Raw genomic sequence first — 24,293 nt, forward strand, 5'->3', positions numbered from 1 at the left:
AGTATAAATGACGTCATGACCCTGTGGAGGGGTGACTGCAACAGAACAGGTGGGTCCGTAATGTGCATTACCGTTGTGTGTAGGCCTATTGCTGCTTGGCTGCGGTACGTGTAACAGGCTTCGGCGTAGGGACACCTGATTGAAGGTTACAACTCACGTTAATACTTTAATGGTAGACATTTATTGTCTACACTAGGAATGTACTGTATATACTGCATCTGTACAGAGTCAAATATATTTTGTGCCGTACTGTGACGGACTGTTTACATATTGAGACACGGAGTAACGGCGCGCTCCATCTCCCACTCCACTCGACCAACACAACACTATCGACCGTGCGTTCTGAACTTCATGCGTTTCTGTGCCCACGACCGAAGCCTGGTTATAACATAATCTAAATAATATAAAAAGATAAATTATACAAATTTTTAAATTAAGAATGATGAAATAAACATGATTCCAACATCGCAAGATGAAGATTACATTTGTAATGTTAATTCCCACCCATAAGCAGTGCTGACTAGATCAGACGCTATGGACAGTACTCTACTGGGTGTTCAGTTCAAAGTGTGTCATGGCTCGCTGTATGCCGTCATGTGGCTAGCCGATGAGCCTAGAGAATTCAATCTTCCTACACTTCCGCAGAGGTGTATAACCTAAGAGGCAGAGAAGTTGCCTAGCAAGTACGGCGTTCATTCTGAACAGTACGTACCGATACGTACGGTAACGCCGGTAGTGGCAGGAATGTGAACTGTTTGGAAATACGTACTGTCGGGATATGGGGAGAGGGTTAAGACGATTACTTACGTATTTGTTGACATTAACTTCGACGGTCAACATGGATACGGAGCATTTGATTTGTGTTGTGGAATGCTACCGTACGCAACCGATGATAACAAATACCCTGCGTACGACTTGCCGACTCAAAACACAGTTCGAAAGAGGTTATGGTAGCACACAGACCGTACAGACCGCCATCTGTTGCTACGACGTTCAAGTTATACCGTACACGTTCTCAAGTTCAGATTGAAGAACGCCTTAAATAATAGGCAACTTCTCTAACTTTTAAGCTGAAACTCGCTTCAAATCGGTGACCCAACAACAGTGACGTCATGACACACTTTGAAATGAACACCCAGTATAACAGAGTCGCCAGTATGAAGGGATGATTCCGAGCCTTTAGCGTGAGACGAACTCAATAGCTCAGTTGGTAGAGCGCCTGACCGGAGTACAGGAAATCGCAAGTTCGAATCCCGCTCGAGGTTGTGAAATTTTTCTTTCATATCATTGCATGATTGTGACTATAAAGTATTTAAATTCATTCATAAACATGATTCATTTTAAAAGGTACAGTTATTGAGAGTACAATGTTGGAAAAAAAAACAAATGCTAGGGAGGTGATAGAAAGAAACAAATGCTAGGGAGATGAGAAAAATTGTAGGATAAGCAGTCATGATTCGTTGAAACACGCTGTTTCGTACCGTTTTATTGGTGAAAAGTAGTATGACGTAGTAAAAGTCATAGAAAAATTCTTGCAGGGATCATACAAGTGCAAAATAAACAAGTCATTGTAAATAATAATCCGTGGCGCTACAGCCCGTGAAGGGCCTAGACCGACCAGTCGGCTGCTGGCCTCACGCTCACATGCCGAAGCAGAGGTGGACGATCATCCAACCAGAATGGAGGTATCGTGTGGTTAGCACGATGATCCCCCCAGCCGTTATAGCTGGTATTCGCAACCGGACAAGTCATTGTAAGTAAAGTTTAAATACAATCGTGCGGGCAGTAGTTATGGAAGTTGTACATGAATATTAAAAGGTATTTTATTACTTTATTTCGAGTATATATTCAAGGTAGACGATTCATGCAATCGTTGGCACTTCCTTATACCCCCTGCCAAATTTATTTTATTTCTTTTGTTGTCTACTAGTGAATAACCCAACCTTGACCTGATTAAGTCCATTTCATTAGTCTTAATTCTACTGCACTGTATGAAATTCATGCGACACAGAGGTTATTCGTGCAATGTTATTAAATCTTTTTGTGACTTTAGCTTTTGTTGTGCAAGCAATTTAATTTAAAATGGCAAACAAATCATTTCATATTCTCTAGTATGATTTCTCTCTTGTTTAGCTTGTCATCGTATATGATGAATAATGGAAATTAAATGTTTATGCGCACGCAAACTTTCTGTCAGTCTGATACAAAGTAATTTAAAACTTAATTGAAATCACGAAGCAGTTGTACAGTATACTCAATTTTAATTATTAATTTAAATTAATTATCTGTCTTTCAATTATGAAGTGATGCAGCTGTAGGCAGTAATCATATTTTGATAGTCATCCAGAATGATGCTTGATTGTGAAAATGGTACATCCGACACCAGAATTAAAGCTAGAATATGATTGATACCACTAGTTCTTCACAATTGGTACTTGATCCCAATACTAACCTTAAGGCTTCCATACTCACTATTCGATGCTTTTTTAAAATTATGATTTATTTAACGACGCTCGCAACTGCCGAGGTTATAGGTATCAACGTCGCCGGTGTGTCGGAATTTTGTTCCTCAGGAGTTCTTTTACATGACAGTAAATCCACTGACATGAGCCCGTCTCATTTAAGCACACTTAAATGTCGTCGACCTGGGCTGGGGTCGAACCCGCAACCTCGAGCACAGAAGGCCAGCGCTATACAGACTACGCTACCCAGGCCGACTATTCGATGCTTCAACTGTAATAGCCTAGTGAAGCGATGTCAAAACAAGCGCATTTTTCTGACCTTGACGTCGTGCGCGGGCATCAAGTGCTAAGTATGGAAAGAGGAAGGGTTGTGTGTATGAATAAGCAACCTGTTGGATTAAGAAAACAGTGGTGCACAAACTTCAAACGGAAATTGAAATTTTAAGTCGTTATTTTTATATGGCTTTTTTCTGTTTAATATTATCTATATTGTCTGTAAAACAAAAGTACTAACACTGATTTCTTAATATTGCAGTTGTGTTTTAAATCTTAATAACATAATAGAGAATTAAGAAGGAATATTCACTTAAATTCCATAGTAGTATAATATTATACTGTATTAAGTGGATGAAACACATCATTTATAAAGGAAGTGATATTCCAAAGAAAGAGATTGAGTATGACATGATAATTTGGAATTTATATTGATGGTATCTTTAGCCTTACAAAATAATCAATAAACTAATCAAAACAATATTACAGTACATAGCAAAGTTACCTAGGTATTGTATCTGTTTTAAGTGTAACTAATATTACATAATAAAGAACTCTTATCGCATTATGCTTTTAAAGTGATATTTGTGAGCAACTTCCTATCATCAGAATATTAAATTATTTTCTCGAAATCTGCTGAAGCTATAGAGCTGACATTTTTACAATACATGGGCACGTATCTTTTGCTTATGATGTAACAGTAGTTGCTTTTTTAATTCATTTCCTTACAAACAATTTCCATGCGAATATTTTCAAAAATTTCAATAGGCCTACACTATCTTCAGTAATACGTATATATACGATATTTTATATTTACGAAAACATTCTGTAAGGCTACTAAATAAATAGGCCTATACCTGAAAATTTCACTTTTCTATACGAAAAGTTGAGAAAATATTTCTTTTGAATAAAAAAATCAAACTTGTGAAAAATGAGCATTAAAATTAAAACTTACATTCTTACAATGCACTTATACTTCTCAGAAAAATCTAAAAATTAACAAGGATACAGTTTTAATAAGTTCTCTTCCCTTTATCTATTGAATCAGTGCTGGCCATCCCTGAATATAGCTCGACCAAGCGGCATATACCACCTCTTTCTCTGTCTCTTTCCTTTCCGCTGTAAAGCGCTCAGGCTGTCCTGGGCTCTAAAGCGCGCGCTTGCTCCTGTGGGCATCAATTGACATGCCTGGCCTAGTGTATAGGCGTTTGGTTTAGAATTACTTACTTTATTATATGTATGTACACTGCAAGTGTCCAAACACCCTGTGTAATAATTAATAATTTTAATTAACCATGTTTTACTTAACGACGCTCGCAACTGCAGAGGTTATATCAGCGTCGCCGGTGTGCCGTAATTTTGTCCCTCAGGACTTCTTTTACATGCCACTAAATCTAGTGACATGAGCCTGCCGCATTTAAACACACTTAAATGCCATCGATCTGCGTTGGAATCGAACCCCAAACTCAAGCACAGAAGGCCAGAACTACATCGACTACGCTACCCACGGCGACCACCTTGTGGTAGTGGTAACTTAGTTACACACAATAATTACAATTAATACACAATAACAATTAATAAACAATATGTATGTATGTAGGTTTTTTAGTTGGTTATTTAACGACGCTGTATCAACTATGAGGTTATTTACCGTCGATGAGATTGGTGATAGAAAGATGGTATTTCGTCATAGATTACCTGGCATTCACCTTACGGTTGGAGAAAACCTCGGAAAAAACCCAACCAGGTAATCAGCCCAAGCGGGGATCGAACCCGCACCCGAGCGCAACTTCAGACCGGCAGGCAAGCGCCTTGTATGTATGTATGTATGTATGTATTCTTGTCGTACTTTAATTTTTATTGTAATTGTAATTGTAAATTTAATATTAATTGTAATCTTATTGTTCATGTTATAGTTGTAATCCCCTGGTAGAGGGGCAGAGAAGGCCTGACGGCCTTATCTCTACCAGGTTAAATAAATAAATCTAATCTAATCTGATCTAATCTATGTAAGTATTAACACTACAATTGGATATACATCCGGTGGTAGTGATATATATACGATAATAACATTACAATAGTTACAGTAATAAAATTACAATAATTACAGTAATAAAAAATAAAATAAACGTAAATTTAAATCTAACTATAAATAAATAAATGCAATAAACCTAGAACAATACAATATATAATTACAATACACAATAATTACAATTAGTAATAATAATTAAAATAACTTAATTAATAAGTGAACCTATTTTCCATTACAACCTACATATGTATAGGTTCTGCCTAAGTTTTACATCGGTAGGTTACTGGTATTTTTATTCTTATTTTATTAGGTTATTTTACGACGCTTTATCAACATCTTAGGCTATTTAACATCTGAACGAGATGAAGGTGATAATACCGGTGAAATGAGTCCGGGATCCAACACCGAAGTTACCCAGCATTTGCTCATATTGGGTTAAGGGAAAACCCCGGAAAAAACCTCAACCAGGTAACTTGCCCCGACCGGGAATCGAACCCGGGCCACCTGGTTCCGCGGCTAGACGCGCTGACCGTTACTTCACAGGTGTGGACGGCTACTGATATTCTTTCACTTCACTCTCATCTCACTCACTGCACTGGCACTATAACACATTTCACTGACACTTTAGAACACATTTCACTGACACTAGATTATAACACATTTCTCTGGCACTGTAGAACACATTTCACTGACACTATAAATTATCACTGATCGAAACTATTCACTGCCACTGTAAACAGCAACTTCACTGACTCACCTCGCTTTACGATACGACATTTTAAATAAGACAAACAATTACACTCTTATTGTTCCGTAGAATCATACTTATAAACTACATTAAACTAAAATTTCTAGTCTAAGATCCCCTCACAAGCTATTTTAAACTAATTTACAATTCAAACCAAGGGAATAACTCGTCAGGCTAAGTAAATACTACATGTCACCTTAAGTAAGGTAACGTATCTTTTTTCTTTTAATTTACACTTTATACACAACTTTTTTTTAAGTGATTATGTAATCTCTTTGAGAAAGGACAGTCCTCAAAGACCGCTGCAGGCATGGGTTGCAAGGAGTAGTGAAGTGCATTTCATAACCTCTCCTACTCAAAACCCATCCTCACCTTCCCGTGGTGCAACCTGTTTTTAACAAACGAGGCTCTGGGGATCGAGTTATAGTGTATAATTCTTCCATCAAAAACGGAGGAAATTTCATTTCAGCATCCTGACATACCATGGCATATACAATCGTCTCCTAAGTGGTGAAGAGGAGATATGGTGGGTGAAGTTCCCTGACGGTCCTCCCGCCTAAATCATACAGATCCGTCGATCAGTGGCAGGTGTGGTCCTCCAAACATAAGAAGAACAAGGTGAATACTAAGAGTATAAGGAAAATACGAGAACAAGGGACGTGCAAGGAGAATATAATGAAAACAAGCGAAATAGAAGAGTAAGTGGGATACAAGAAAAAAACGGGACAACAAGGAGAACAAGGGGACAAAAGGAAGAACAAGTGAAATGCAAGCAGAACAAGTATAATACAGGGACATCATTTTATTTTTACTAATATTTTTAATATTAATCTGGCTATATCTTTGGATTAATGGTTGAGAACCGGAAACACCGTTTGCTACCCTCTTCCACGACTGGAGTTCGATGATAGTGGCGTAAAATACAAACAAATCACTTTACTAGGTATAGGAGGGAAAAAAAGTAGTTCATCCATTTACGTAAACTAGGAAATATCGCAATTTTTAGTTTGATAATTTTCATTAGGTTTTTGTTTAATCAGAATACAGTACTGTTTTAACACTTAGTGTTTTACTCACGAATTGAGCTATCCATTCGGACGTATTCATTATGCAGTGTATATTATACTGTTACAGCACATTAGAGTACAATATAGAGAATGAAGTTAAATTGAAAAATAATCATAATATGGATATTTAAACACATTTTTTAAAATGGTGGCCGTTCATTTCGATACAGGCTTCAGTTCTTTTGTGCATATTATCGCACTATACACTATTGTATCTAATTCCAATTACCAGTTTCGTCCTTCGTACGAGTAACCCATGTTGAAATAATTCTGTACCTACTCTATAAAAGAGTACCTTACGTACTGTAAATTTAATCTTCACTTCTGTCCAATCCGAAAAGATAAAATTACTTAAACATGCTATCTACTGTCCGTCCAAATGGTTACGTCGCAGCGTCGTAGAAAGGGAGGAAATTACGTGACAGTTAATTACTTAACGAGGCCCTTTTATTTAAGTTATTTTAAACAGTTGTATAATATAACGTAGACGTCCAATTCCTAACAGAAATTAATGTTTTCAGAAAAGAGCTAAGACAGCCCAGCTACTAGACTTTACAGAGGGGCGAACAGAAGCAGGTGGGGGAAACCGGGATGCGACGTAGACAAACGGACGACAGTACCTGTGCGAAAATATGATTCAATATTGAAACCTCTTTCGTCACTGGAAAACGGGAACATATTTCTGCAACGTACTATACTCACTAACTCAGTACTGCATACGCGGCCTTTGTTTCTGTGTGGAGAACGGTTGGAAGTTTACTAGTAGAGGGGGTGGGAGTGAAGTACATTAAAAAACTCAGGTACAATAAAAATTGAAGTAAAAATAAAATGATGTTCCTGTACAAGGGAAGTACAAGGAGATCAAGGGAAATGCACGGCGAACAATTGGAATACAAGAATGATGAGAATACAAGGAGAACGAGGGAAGTACAAGGACAAGGAGAGAAATATAAGCAGAACGAGATGAATACAAAGAGAACGAGGATAATACAAGTAAAACGAGGGGAATGTAAAGAATAATACAAGGAGAACGAAGAGAAGACAAGGAGAAGAGGGGAAATAGAAGGAGAATGAGGGGAAGATAAAGAGAACAAGGAGAAGATTTGGACAGAGGAATATAAGAAGAATAATGGGAAGATTAGGGGAACCGTGAAAAGTCAAGGACAGCAAGGGGAATACAGGAAGTGTGAAGCGAAAAGAAATGAAGAGGCATATGAGGATCGAGTAGAATAAAGACCAGGTAAGGAGAACAAGGGGAGAGCAAGGAGATCAAGGGAAGTAAAAGATAGCAAAGGGAACACAAACAGCAGAAGCGAGAGGGGTTTGCATATTTATGTGGTGATAAATACCGAAGTTACACCCCAATCCAAGTAAAGAAAAGGACTTAGTTGTTCGTCAAGAAACAGCTTCGATGTAAAAAAAAAACTACAATTCGCGTCTGTTCGTGTTACATAATTTGGCACATCTGCGATTATCCAACAATGTTAATCGCGTTTTAAGAACAAACACAATGTGGCAACACTGACTGGACCGAGAGTCTACCACGTGCTGAAGTTATTTTTAGCTAGAAGTGAAGGCATTATTGCTTGTAATATGCAATATGTCAGGTGCCCTTTAGCGTCCCTATTTTAGCCCATTTAAAAGGATAGTTGAGCGTCGCTCCATGCTCGTGGTATTGAGTTATGATTAACTCTGTAGCCTCGATCCATTTACCGAAATCTCGTTTCCTGGTTAATTATAAGCAACGCACTGTAGACAGCTTGACTATAAATACCACAAAGGAAGTGGCTTCATTCGATCTTAATGTGACGTTTCATAGAGCCGAACACGTCGCTTTACAAAGGACGCTGTGTTACAGAGCGTCAACTATTTACATCGTTTTGAATAAAGGCTTATTGTAGCTCCAGGTCCTGATAGCTTTCAAACGGGGCACATCAAGTGATTTCTCTCTGTGTTACGCGTCGGGAAATTCTCAGAATTTCATCTATACGAGGCAGGGGAATTCCTAAGCGTATTTTGAGTGTACATAGACCATTCTGTAATATCTTAACATTCCCAGAATTTGACAGAAAATGTGCCCTTCAGCCTCCAGATATGTAGGCTTATCGGCTAGTTTCCGATAACACGCAATGTTTACTGCCTACAGAAACTTAATGCTACGCGTAGTAATCTGAAACGTTGTCTACGATTTCTGCAAGTAATTTCTCCGACCCCCACACTGTGCGCTCATAGCTCCGAATGGATTCCACTGATGACGTTTTCCATAACTTCTACGCCTGTAAATGTTTAGGAAATGTGCGTTAATTCAGTCCCGATCCATAGCAGTATGTGCCTTCACCCTTTGGGAGAAAAGTACAGGGACATCATTTTATTTTTACTTCAATTTTTATTGTACCCGAGTTTTTTAATTTAATTTTTTTATTGGGTTATTTTACGACGCTGTATCAACATCTAGGTTATTTAGCGTCTGAATGATATGAAGGCGGTAATGCCGGTGAAATGAGTCCGGGGTCCAGCACCGAAAGTTACCCAGCATTTGCTCGTATTGGGTTGAGGGAAAACCCCGGAAAAAACCTCAACCAGGTAACTTGCCCCGACCGGGTAGAGTTTTTGAATGTACTTCACTCCCACCCCTTCTACTAACGAAGTTCAACCGTCCTCCACACAGATCCAAGACCTCATATACAGTCATAGTAGCCTTACGGTCATAGTAAACAGTACGTTCCAAAAATATGTTCTCGTCCTGTGACGAAAGAGCTTTCAATATTGCATCATTTTCCATTTGCCTACGCCGCATCCCGGTTTCCCCCCACCTGCTTCTATTCGCCTCTCTGTAAATGCTAGTGGCTAGGCTGTCTTAGCTCTTTTCTGAGAACATTAATTTCTGTTATGAATTGGACGTCTACGTAATATTATAACCATACAGTTGTTTAAAATAACTTAAATAAAAGGGCCTCGTTAAGTAATTAACTGTCACGTGATTTCCTCCTTTTCTACGACGCTGCGACGTAACCACTTGGACGGACAATAGACAGGATGTCTGAGTAATTTTATCTTTTCGGATCGGGCAGAAGTGAAGATTGAATTTTCAGTACGTAAGGTCTCTTTTATAGAGTAGGTACAGAATTATTTCAACGTGAGTTACTGATATGAAGTACGAACCTAGTAATTGGAATTACATACAATAGTCTATAGTGCGATAATATGCACATTAGAACTGAAGCCTGTATCGAAATGAACGGCCACCATTTTAAAAAATGTGTTAAATTGAAAAATAATCATAATATGGATAAATTCTCTAGGTATAGTGTACGCTAATGTGTTGTAGACAGTATAATATACACTGCATAATGAATACGTCCGCATGGACAGCTCAGTTGTGAGTAAAAACACTCACTGTTAATACTGTACTGTATTTTGATTAAACAAAAACCTAATGAAAATTATCAAACTCAAAATCGCGATATTTCCTAGTTTACGTAAATGGATGAACTACTTTTCTTCCCTCCTATACCTAGTAAAGTGATTTGTTTGTATATTATGCCAGTATCATCGAACTCCAGAACTTTCGGTGTTGGACCCCGGACTCATTTCACCGGCATTATCACCTTCATATCATGCAGACGCTAAATAACCTGAGATATTGACACAGCGTCGTAAAATAACCCAATAAAATAAATCGAACTCCAGTCGTGGAAGGGGATATCAAACGGTGTTTCCGGTTCTTAATCGTTGATCCAAAGGTATAGCCAGGTTAATATTAGAAATGTTAGTAAAAATAAAATGATGTCCCTGTTTTTTGGTTTACACTTTGAATCTTAAACGTTTCGATTCAACTTATAGGTACTCCTCGTATGATCAGGATAATATTATAGTACAGAAAACAAATGTCAATAAAACGAAAATCTTGATACGAATTGAGCTCCTCCAACAACATCTGTCGCACAATTTCCTGGGTCTTATGTGATTGATTAATTGGTTGGCCGACTGATTGATTGATTGATTGACACCTTAACTGAGTGAATGATTGACTTATTGACTGACTGATTGATTTACTTCTTCGCTGATTGATTGGCTCATTCATTAACTGCTCGACTGTTTGATTGATTGACTTCTTGCCTGGCTGATTGATTCAATGATTTATTGATTGACTTATTGACTCGTTGACTTTTTTATTGTTATTCCCTTATTGACTGATTATGACTTCTTGACTGATTATTTACTTATTGACTGATTGATTGACTTCTTGATTGATTCAAGACTTCTTTATTTATTTATTGGTTGATTGATTGTTTACTTGTTAACTGATTGATTGATTTCTTAATTGCTTTATCCGTCGATAGACTTATTAACTGATTATTGACATCTCGACTGATTGATTGATTCAATGATTTATTGATTAACTTATTGACTGCTGATTACTGACTTACTGACTGATTGATTCCTTGACTTTTTTATAGTTATTCCCTTATTGACTGACTGAGTGATTGATTTCTTAACTGATTGTTTCACCGACTTCTTTATTTATTTATTGGTTGATTGATGATTGTTTATTTGTTAACTGACTGATTGATTGATTTCTTAATTGCTTTATCAGTCGATAGACTTATTAACTGATTATTGACATCTTGACTGATTCATTGATTGATTGACTCAATGATTTGTTTATTGAGTGGTTGTTAACTTCTTGACTGACTGATTAATTTCTTCATTGATTGATTAATTGATTGATTGACTTAGTGACCGATTATTTACTTATTGACTGACTGATTGATTGAGTGTCTTCTTGACTGATTGATCGATTCATTGATTTCTCTATTCATTTATTGGTTGATTGATTGATTGTTTACTTCTTAACTGACTGAAAATTTTGAAAATTTAGTTCTGTGGTTTTTGCTTGTTGCATTTCGGTTATTAATTTTCACTTCATAAACCAACGTCTGTATTGTTTTATGAATAATACAATGTTATTATGTTTATAACGAATTCTTACGTTTTCAGGATTATTGCCTCCTTCCTTTCGTACTCTGTCTTCTCGTGCAGACTGTAGGCATGTATCCATTCCCTCCCTCTCTACTAGCACTCCCCCACCACTTCCAGATCACTGACTGCAGCAGATACAGTACGTGTTTTGATTGGAAGCACGTGTAGCATCCCAGTTCTGTTCTTGTTGTGTTGGTCAAAAGTAGAGGAGAAATAGCGTCATTCCTACGGGAATACTAAGGTAAATATAATACGAATGTTTGTAATTATACAGTATGTATAGTATGTAATATCTAGAGGCCGGATGTTTAGGCATTTACAACAGTTAAAATAAGCAGGCATAAAAGGCACAATAAATTTTGGAAAATGCAATTATCAATTTTAAAAGTCATAATATATTTTAGCAATAAATTTAAATTATTTCAATATAACTCACATTTTTACTTCGTAGTTGACACATGTTGGCTTATAAAATACTTTTTTTTCGTCATAACTGCCTTTTCACAAACCTTACATAACAAAACTGTTGAAAACACATGGGCACCAAATTCACTAACGTAAGCACGAAGTTTACTTTTCAGTGGTTTACTGAATTTAGGCATTCTACTGTAGCTAACCGATCTTATACTTTCTGTCACTCGACAATAACTGACTGTTCCTTACTCAAATATGTTTCTCCTACAATAATAAACACGTGTAGCACAAAATTGTAAGAGTAAGATTTGAAAATATGAAAGAAAACAATTGAAAATGCTACGTGACAACTTCTATGAGAACGGGCTTAATATTTAAAATTATGTGCTATTCATAGACATTTTGCTAGCCCGCACTACAACCGTGCTAAACTAGCCCCGGCTATCAACTGGTTACTTGTACAGGATTCATATCATATCGCTAACACTGGTTTATGAATACGAAAAACGTTAGTTCGCTGATCATCCACCGGAAGCCCGCACTAAGAATGTCTATGAATACGGCCCTTAAAGTTGATTTTTGATATCGTGAAGACATGACAATAATATATTTGTAACTGTGGATTGTCGATCATTATTCATATTACACCAATAGTATTAAAGTACGATTATTATCAGATTAAACACCGAAATAATTTACTTTTATTTATTATTGAAAGTAAAGTCGTCATTGTTCATATATTTAAATGTCGTACACATTACATTACAATTAATTATAAATTTGCAAATAAACAAGAAATATTGCTTTAAAATGACAAAAAGATGGCATTTCTTATTGAAGTAGTAAGAAAGACCTTAAAAAAGGCAAAATAGGCAAAATAAAAATAGACCCTATCACTTTGATTTACCCAAAATCACATTTATATTTATAAAAATAATGATTTATTTCCACCCACGAAAAAGGCATTTTGCCAAACATCCGGTCTCTAGTAACATCTAATATAGTTTTTTTGTAGAGTTCTGAGTTACAGATATCCAAATAACGGCATTAGAATAATTAATTTAATTAGTAACCTGATGATTACGCACAAAATTATATCCTGTTTCTAATTACGTATGGCACTGCTAAATCGACGGAGATGGAATGGAATGGAATTTCGGGACAGGGACAAAATGAGACCTTTTACGATCTATTGTACTAATCTTCAAGCTAGCTGCATTATCAAACCCACATCGGCCAACTACACTAAGGTTCGCTGCTTACCCAGGTTTCGAGCAGGCAACCCCACTCGTCCCTAGGCCAGCCCCTTTCCTTGCGTCTCTAGCCGGCGTTCGGGGAATGCTATGGAATTATGACGGCATGGAGAGATGTTGATTGAATGATGTAGATTTCTAATATATGGAAAACGGGAGAACCCCGAGAAAATTCTCAAATGCGAGCTTTCCACCACAAGTGTCACTATGGATTTTTCAATGACTGTGATTCGAACCCGGGCCGCCTGTGTGGCAGGCTGAATGTCTGACCACTCAGCATATTACTTTCTATAGGCCTACAGTGGTATTTTCTTTTCATTTAGTGTTCTGTCCAAGGGTAGGTCTTTAACTGCAAACCTAGCAGTCTCCAATCTTTCCTATTTTCTGCCTTCCTCCTTGTCTCCTCATATAATCTATAAATCTTAATGTCGTCTATCATCCGATATCTTCTTCTGCCCCGAACTCTTCTCCCGTTCACCATTCCTTTCAGTGCATCCTTCAGTAGGCAGTTTCTTCTCAGCCAGTGACCCAACGAATTCCTTTTCCTCTTCCTGATCAGTTTCAGCATCATTCTTTCTTCACTCACTCTTCCCAACACAGCTTCATTTCTTATTCTTCTGTCCACTTCACACGTTCCATTCTTCTCCATATCCACATTTCAAATTCTTCTAGTCGCTTCTCTTCGTTCCGTCGTAATGTCCATATTTCTGCCCCCATACAATGCTACACTCCACATAAAGCACTTCACTGGTCTCTTCCTTAGTTCTTTCTCTATAGGCCCACAAAAGATGCTCCTGTTTCTATTAAAAGCTTCCTTGGCCATTGCTATCCTCCTTTTGACTTCCTGGCAGCAGCTCATGTTACTGTTTGTAGTACACCCCAAATATTTGAAGCTGTCCACTTTCTCTATTGCCTCATATAGAATTCGCAAGTTTACCTTCCTTATTTTTCTTCCGATGACCGTGGTCTTTGTTGTATTTGCATTTATCTTCATTCCATACTGCTCACAGCTGACATTTAGCTCCAGTAGCATATCCCTTAGTATCATCTCCTCTTCTACTAACAAAGCCATATCATTAGCAAATCTTATGTACTTTATTCTTCTTCCTCCTACTATCATTTCTCCCATGTTGTCAAAACAGTTCTTTACTAAATCCTCGAAGTAGATGTTGAATAGGGTAGGTGATAAAGGGCATCCTTGACATACTCATCTCCCTATTTCACTTCCTTCTGACATTTCTTCTCCTATCCTCAATTTGACTCATTGATACATTGGTATGTTGTACTTTGTTTGTTTCTGTGTCTTGTCTGTGTGTTGGGATGTTTTTGTACCATGTTATGTACTCTGTATTCGGTGTTGTATTATAATTTCTTGTAATACGATGCAGCCTTGTCAGTGTTTTTATTTTTTATATGTTTTTATATGTTTTGCTGTGTTTATTTTTTTTTCTAAGTTTCTTCTTTTTTCTTTATTTATGTCCGTCTTTCTTTCTTTCTTTCTTTCTTTCTTTCTTTCTTTCTTTCTTTCTTTCTTTCTTTCTTTCCGATGTGTTTAGTCGTTTTATGATGATGTCTATTGTATTGTTAGAGTTTAATCATTCTCCTGTGATACGTATTTGATAGTACGCATGTATTTCTCCTTTATAGACTTGCTGGTTCATTGTATATTGCATTACAGAGTTTTTGCCATAACGTGTTTCATGTTACCGTAAACTGTAATGTCACGTGACCGAATACGGTAAATACAATACCGGGATTTGCCATAAAAATAGTTTTTGTCCTGTCATCTGTCACCGAATACGATAAAGACAAGGAGAATGGAACAAAAGCATACATCTCGATTTCGCATTTAAAAAACTGCGCTAATATACTTAACATGCTTTTAAGCATCAAAATACTTACTTTGGTAGCATTCGGGCACATTTCATATTTATCGTGATTGCGAAAATCTATCATCTCCAATAATTATAATTTATAATAATTTATTTATTTAATCCGGCAGAGCTAAGACCAGAAAGTCTTCTCTTCTACCCAGCAGACTCTAATTCTAACTGAATACAATTATTGGTTACGTAGTTATTACATTAATATCTAGATCGTAAAATATCATGAAAGTGTATAATGAAAGTAAAAGTAAATAATAAAAGTTAGATAAGTAATGTTAGTGAGATAATAATAAACAATGGTCAATAATAATAATAATAATAATAATAATAATAATAATAATAATAATAATGAGGTAATTTAAATATTTATTCTGTGAAAAATATAACCATTAAATATTGAGAAACTTGTCATATATATATATATATGTATATATATACATACACACACAGGGATATCATTTTATTTTTACTTGCATTTTTATTGTACCTGCATTTCTGAATGTACTTCACTCTCACCCCTTCACTAATGACCTTGCTCCCGTCGACACACAAACTTACGGCCGCTGTTGCATTCGAAGTCTTCAAGCAGTGAAGTAAACACTGCAGTGTATAGTGTGTTTCATAAATATGATTGCGTTTTCTATAGAAGAAAGAACCTATATTAATAATATCGTACTAAAAATTATATTCAAGAAACGATAAATTCAATTTCATAGAATATGCTTCAAAATGTTTTTAATAATATGCGTACTGAATTGAAGCCTGCATTGTAATGAACGGCAACCATTTTCAGCAACTTGTTTAAAAATTCAGATTAGCTCTTTTTGAATTGAGGTGGCTAGAAGCAAAGGAATGCTAGTGACATTTGTAATAACATGAGTTAAGTGCATACAGTGTAAGAAAAAGTATCTAAAATTTTAGTGGCAAAGGGATATTTTAATCGCATCACACATTAAAATTTAAATAAAAATTTCACCGATTTTACGAAAGCTTAAATATTTAAACCCCATTCTCTCAAAATTAACTTAAGTGCACTTACAGCCCTTTACTTATGACCCCCTCAATTTAAATGCACTCTCTATATTGTATGTTAACACCAATAATTAATATGCTAAATAAAGTAGACATTACATAACGAACATAGCCGCCTGAAAAGTTGAGTTTTTGAAAAAAAAAAAATGTTACTACTCTACTGTATTTTGATAAATTCCGTAAAAGTGATGATCAAACTGAAAATCGTAATATCGCATTTTCCTACAACATAAATGGATACACTACTTTTCTCTCCTCCTATACCTAGTAAAATGATTTGTTTACATATTGCACTAGTAACATCAAACTTCTGTAATGGAAGGGGGCAACAGTGTTTCCGAGTAGCCAGGTTAATGTTAAAAATGTTGGTAAAAATAAAGTGATGTCCCTGTATATATATATATATATATATATATATATATATATATATATATAATATATACAGGTATATATATATATTGTTTGAAAATATTTTTTAGTCTATTCTTAAATTGATTTGATGTCTATCAGTCTCTGACATTACTCGGTAGGGAATTAATGTATCAATTATGTCTGTTTATTCATGTCAGAATTATTACATTACACCTAATGCGATAAGCTAAGCCCATTGTTGAATTGTTGTGAACTTGTTTTGTTTCTTGCTTTTTACGTTACATTAATTGTGTTTTTAAAGAAAGAAATATTTTGATTTTATATTCTACATTTATACTTACTTTCGTAAATTTGCGGTGTCAAATTTCCGCCATAGTTTGATAATATAATCCATATGCTTTTTAATGTCTCGCAGAGAGAAAGATTTTCACTGTTTTTTCATGAATATCGTTCCACAGATTTAAGTTTTCATAGGGATTAGTTGTAAATTACTTCACGCATAAATATTAAGTCATCATTAATATTGAAACGTAGCTTTTCCTGCCCCATTCTGCTGACTATAAACGAATGAAATTGTCGTATCGCCATATTACGATTTCTGGTAACGATAACGTGATACGTGCGTAGAAACTCGATCATGTTACTTTACAGCTACCGTAAACGAAAAGATTCCCATGAACTGATGTCTGTAATTTTATTTTACTAATCTTCCCTTATTAAATGTTATGTTTTTAAATGTTATGTTTTTTTAACGACGCTCGCAACTGCAGAGGTTATAACAGCGTCGCCGGATATGCCGGAATTTTGTCCCGCAGGAGCTCTTATACATGCCAGTAAATCTACTGACATGAGCCTGTCTCATTTAAGAACACTTAAATGCCATCGACCTGGCCCGGGATCGAACCCGCAACAATCTTCCCTTATTATGCTAGTTTCATGTCAAATTTTAACATCCATTTATCTTGTGTTATTATTATTATTATTATTATTATTATCATTACTATTATTGTTATTATTATTATTATTATTATTATTATTAATTTATTATTAACTGTATTTTTATTAATTGTGATTATTATTGTCATTATTGAGTGTAATTAGTTACCACTACTACCGGGTACATACCTATTTGCAGTGTGAATAAATACATACATATTACGCTTTAGCATTACAGCTTTCTTAGATACGTATACGTACTTTTTGTACAAGCTGTATTCATTCCCTTCCTACTACTACTAGCACTCCCCACCACTTCTAGACAAGAGACTGATCGCTACAGATATTCTTGATCGAAGCTCAAGTTGCTTAGCAGCGGTTTTCGTGTTGTTGTGGTCAGGAAAGGAGAAGAAATAGCGTCAGTCTGATATCAATACTTAAGGTAATATAATACTTAGGGTTTTTAATAAATCTTACCTATGAAATGATACATGTCTGTATAACATATAATGAGTCATAAAAATTGTTATTTGTAGAGTTCCCCGATATGAATGTCGAATGAATGGTTTTAAAAGTTTCCTATTCTGTGAAGTGCTCTTTCACAAACGTTAATGAAAAAGTAGCTTCGGAAAAGTTACAAACAAAGCTGCTACACACAGATGTGACGTTGGGCAAGCTTATATCAAAGCTGTGGATCGGTGTTTTCATTGTAGACTAAAGGTACAACCGAGCATTGCAAAAATAAGTTCATGTGGGTTACTAGTGTTCCTACAAACAAAAGGATTGTAGTTTTCAAGGAAATTCTAGGTTTATTAATTACATACTATGTATGTAACATAGAGTGGACCAGAGTAAAAATTACACACTTTATAATGAGCAAAGCTCTTGTTTACAATACACGAATGTGTTCAGTTATTCATTCCAATAATAAACCTATAAATAGCAGGATAAATAAAGTGAGAAAGAATCTTAATAATTGGAGTACATATGGAGATAATTTAAACTCATTTTCACGATAAAAAGATAATCTCAGCACCAGCTTTATCAGTAATGCTACTGTTGTTATTATTTGTATTTTACTTGTCGTAGTGCGGAACACAAGACCTCATGGCCTTAATTCTCCAAGGATGGATGGATAGATAGATAGATAGATAGATAGATAGATAGATAGATAGATAGATAGATAGATAGATAGATAGATAGATAGATAGATAGATAGATGGATAGATAGATGGATAGATAGATAGATAGATAGATAGATAGATAGATAGATAGATAGATAGATAGATAGATAGATAGATAGGTAGGTAGGTAGGTAGGTAGGTAGGTAGGTAGGTAGGTAGGTAGGTAGGTAGGTAGGTAGATAGATAGATAGATAGATAGATAGATAGATAGATAGATAGATAGATAGATAGATAGATAGATAGATAGATAGATAGATAGATAGATAGATAGATAGATAGATAGATAGATAGATAGATAGATAGATAGATAGATAGATAGATAGATAGATAGATAGATAGATAGATAGATAGATAGATAGATAGATAGATAGATAGATAGATAGATAGATAGATAGATAGATAGATAGATAGATAGATAGATAGATAGATAGATAGATAGATAGATAGATAGATAGATAGATAGATAGATAGATAGATAGATAGATAGATAGATAGATAGATAGATAGATAGATAGATAGATAGATAGATAGATAGATAGATAGATAGATAGATAGATAGATAGATAGATAGATAGATAGATAGATAGATAGATAGATAGATAGATAGATAGATAGATAGATAGATAGATAGATAGATAGATAGATAGATAGATAGATAGATAGATAGATAGATAGATAGATAGATAGATAGATAGATAGATAGATAGATAGATAGATAGATAGATAGATAGATAGATAGATAGATAGATAGATAGATAGATAGATAGATAGATAGATAGATAGATAGATAGATAGATAGATAGATAGATAGATAGATAGATAGATAGATAGATAGATAGATAGATAGATAGATAGATAGATAGATAGATAGATAGATAGATAGATAGATAGATAGATAGATAGATAGATAGATAGATAGATAGATAGATAGATAGATAGATAGATAGATAGATAGATAGATAGATAGATAGATAGATAGATAGATAGATAGATAGATAGATAGATAGATAGATAGATAGATAGATAGATAGATAGATAGATAGATAGATAGATAGATAGATAGATAGATAGATAGATAGATAGATAGATAGATAGATAGATAGATAGATAGATAGATAGATAGATAGATAGATAGATAGATAGATAGATAGATAGATAGATAGATAGATAGATAGATAGATAGATAGATAGATAGATAGATAGATAGATAGATAGATAGATAGATAGATAGATAGATAGATAGATAGATAGATAGATAGATAGATAGATAGATAGATAGATAGATAGATAGATAGATAGATAGATAGATAGATAGATAGATAGATAGATAGATAGATAGATAGATAGATAGATAGATAGATAGATAGATAGATAGATAGATAGATAGATAGATAGATAGATAGATAGATAGATAGATAGATAGATAGATAGATAGATAGATAGATAGATAGATAGATAGATAGATAGATAGATAGATAGATAGATAGATAGATAGATAGATAGATAGATAGATAGATAGATAGATAGATAGATAGATAGACAGACAGACAGACAGACAGACAGACAGACAGACAGACGATGACTGAATAAGGGAATAAGTGAATAAATAATTAAGTAAACAAGTAAGCAAAAATGAATAAATAAGTAAATAAATAATAAATAATACTAAATAATAAATGAGTAATTAAATAAATACTTTCTTACTTACTAATGGCCGTTAAGAAATTCGGAGGTTCATTGCCGCCCTCACATAAGCCCGCCATCGGTCCCTATCCCTATCTCTGCCTCCTCAAAGGTTTTTCCCCCTCAGGTCTTCTAACTAACGCTCCTTATGCATTTCTGGATTGAATCATACGTGGTATAAGTCCTGTCCATCTCAAACGTCTGGATTTAATGTTCCTAGTAATTAACTAAATAAATAAAAATAATGAATGAATAAATAAATAAGTAAATAGATATGTAAGTAATTATGTAAATAAATAATAATAAATAATTTGGATGGATTAAGGGAGCAAACATTTTTCACAACAGCAGTTTTGAACATTTTCCATTAATAAATTCAATAGAATAATAAACGTCTGCTTATAAATTATATTTAAAATGATTCTACATTTTTAAAGTTTGTGTTCTTTGTTTTTTTTTCCCCGAACACGAGATTTGCTCATACGGTTGTTCCTAACTGTTTATATCTTTATTTAATTCAGTGTAAATAAATAACATATCGAATGAAAATAGCTCTTGGAATAATTTCTATTTCAAATATGGGCTCTACTACTGATAGAAATTGTTACGAACATATTTTTAAGATCTTAATATGAGTATTCAATTCACGTGCTCTATGTTCACAAAACATGAAACCTCCATTTACTATATTCAATAAATTATTTTACGACGCTTCATCAACATCTTAGGTTATTTAGCGTCTGACTGAGATGAAGGTGATAATGCCGGTGAAATGAGTCCGGGGTCCAGCACCGATAGTTACCCAACATTTGCTCATATTGAGTTGAGGGGAAAACTCCGGAAAAAAACCTCAGCCGAGTAACTTGCCCCAACCGGGAATCGAACACGGGCCACCTGGTTTCGCGGCCAGACGCGCTAATCATTACTCCACAGGTGTGGATCTCTATTTACTATAAAGTCGCGACGCTGTTATTTCCGGCGTGACTCCTCCTCTTTGCTTACGTCTTAGGAAGTGAAGGCTCTATAAAGTCTAGGTAGGTAGTATCGTTCGCCATTTTTGTTCTTTCGTTGCCGAGCTACCAGATGAGGAATCTATTTGCTACACCGTTAAACATTATCATGTTGTAGCTCCTATGACAATAAATCAAACGCACTGTAATTGAGCAAATAACAGAGCGGCAGATAACGTCCTCGTGTGTTTTCTGCTAACGCCAACGAAAGAGCCAAAATGGCGGGCGATTATATTAAGTATTTATCGAGCTTTAGGAAATGCATAACGTCATCGTCAGCGAATCACAAGACGCACACGTTTAAATATAGCCGTCCTGCAACGTGATTGGCTGCCCGAAATTAGAGCGACGGGACTATATATTACACTAGTGGCTTGTGCAGAAAATGCTGCAAACTAAGTTCATTAGACGTTCAAATAAACATTTCTCAGATTTATTTTCAATGAAGAATACCAGACATTCGGAAAGTTATTTGCTTCCATAACAATGAAAGATGCTCTCTCTCGAGCCAATAGTAAAGAGAACCACGCATATAAATATCTACACCACACCGCCATTAAATATATGAAAAAGACCCAACCCCACTTGATTATAACTATAAAAATATTTGATTTTTAATAATATTATTATCTTACGTAAGTTTTATAGATTTCAGTAACATATACTATATAGCCGCCACTCAGTAAAATATAGAAATCAAAATCTAATTTAAGTTGTTCTCTACATCTACTTATATAACCCCAAAACGTTTCACTTTCATATCATCAATATAGCATTAATATGTATAATTAATGAAAAATAGTCACATCATAGCATTAACTACAATAATATTTCATTTCTAATGGTAATAATGTCATCAAACCACCTTAAGTTTTGTAGTTTTTAATATCCAATACACAACTGTACCCAGAAAATTACACACCACACAATCGAACCTGTAAATTATTTTTAGTAAGTTAAGTTTTTAATAACCAATTTAATTTGAGCTCTAAATATGTCAGCATTCTTGCAGATCATGGCCTTCGTGTAATATTGTTTACTGTAGTATGTGTTTTGTTTTATTCTGAAATGCAACACAGCCGACTTGATGCTCGCTTCGCTTCTCCTTTACAAAAAGCGAAGGGTATATCAAGTCGGCCGTGAATGCTATTAGCTAGTTCTCAAAACTGACGATAGATGGATTTTGGAAACTGGAAAATTATGTTTAAAAATTGACATTTCCCTGAAAACTACTATTTTTCCGAAAAACTTTGAGTTCCAAGCTTCAAAATGAGGGGTCATTTATTAAAATCCGTCCATCCGTTTTCCCGTAATTTCCATTACCATTTCAAATTATATATATAGATTTACACAGATGAACAATTCCCGTCTTTTAACAATTTCAAACAGTCACCATCGTTAGTTTATGGCGTTTAAAATCTGCATCATAACACTTCATTTCAGAATCTGTTGTAACGGAAAAATTTAATTGCGGTAAAAGGAAGTTATGAGGCGCGAAAAATCAACGAATAACAATCGTCCATTGAAGGGGAGTTTGAGTGTTAAATAGCAAGCAGTGCGCTTAGCTATGTGGTTAATTTGTTAACTCACCGGTCCATTATATCAAAGTCCGTATCGAGCAGAAGAACCGTCCCCTTTATGCCACTCCGACAATGAGACCTCATAACAAAGGAATAGCACTATTGCATACAAGAGCCACCTGTAGTGAAAACAAAACAAAATCATCCTTAGCAACACAAATCCAGGAAAAGCCCCCCTTTTGTTGAAACAATGCTTTCTAGTGAATGGAAGTGTCGTGCTACAGCTCTTATCGTGTGGAGCGGGATCAAGAAGCCATCTGATAAATGAACCAGCGTGCTATAGGGTGACCATTTCGCCTATATGTATTGCGTTCTAGTGAAATGGTAACCGAATGATTTATTCTCATGTTTGAGAAAGGAAACCTTGCTCCAGGTTGCAACAAAGACCCCGAATGTCTTGCGATACAGGTTTTCTTTCACATACCTAGTAATCTTTCTCTCCTTTGGTATCTTTTCGATTATACAATGTCCGTTCAATGCAAGCTTTTTACCATCCCTTGCAGATATTATAATTACTGCTTCATTAGACATTTCACAACAGATTTTTTATATGGTCATTATAAATTTAACTGAAAATATCTATATGTTACACGTTAACATGGTTACACCTTAACTGATTGCATTGTTGTTGCAAAAAATGAAATTAGAGTTTTTGTAGATAAATTGGTTAAAAAATTAATTGGGAATTATAGCTGCGGGGAAAAAAAGGTTTTTGGACGAAATTTACATTGGAATTAAAGGAATATCATTGGGAATAATTGTTTTGGAAAAACGAATTGGGGAAAAAGTGAAAAGGAACGTAATTTTTGTTTATGCTCATTACCACTATAACGCTCTTCACGCAACTTAGTTCATACGTATCATCCCTCTTCGTGGTTACAAATTTTATTTGAGCGCATGTAATATTTAACTTGACATTACGACGAAGTGAAGAGAAGTGACTAGAAGCATTTGAAATGTGAATATGGAGAAGAATGGAACGTGTGAAGTGGGCAGACAGAATAAGAAATGAAGCTGTGTTGGAAAGAGTGGGTGAAGAAATAATGATGCTGAAACTGATCAGGAACAGGAAAAGGAATTGGTTGGGTCACTGGCTGAGAAGAAACTGTCTACTGAAGGATACACTGAAAGGAATTGTGAACGGGAGAAGAATTCGGGGTGGAAGAAGATATCAGGTGATAGACGACATTAAGATATATGGATTATATTATGAGGAAACAAAGAGGAAGGTATAAAATAGGAAAGACTGGAGAAAGCTGGGTTTGCAGTGAAAGACCTGCCCTTGGGCAGAACACTAAATGAATGAATGACATAAGATGCAATCAATATATTTCAGAACTGCACTTGTATTTGTTGTACCGTTAAACATACATGCGCG

This window comes from Periplaneta americana, chromosome 3 (genome assembly GCF_040183065.1).
Source record: "Periplaneta americana isolate PAMFEO1 chromosome 3, P.americana_PAMFEO1_priV1, whole genome shotgun sequence".
NCBI classification, from domain to species: Eukaryota; Metazoa; Arthropoda; class Insecta; order Blattodea; family Blattidae; genus Periplaneta; species Periplaneta americana.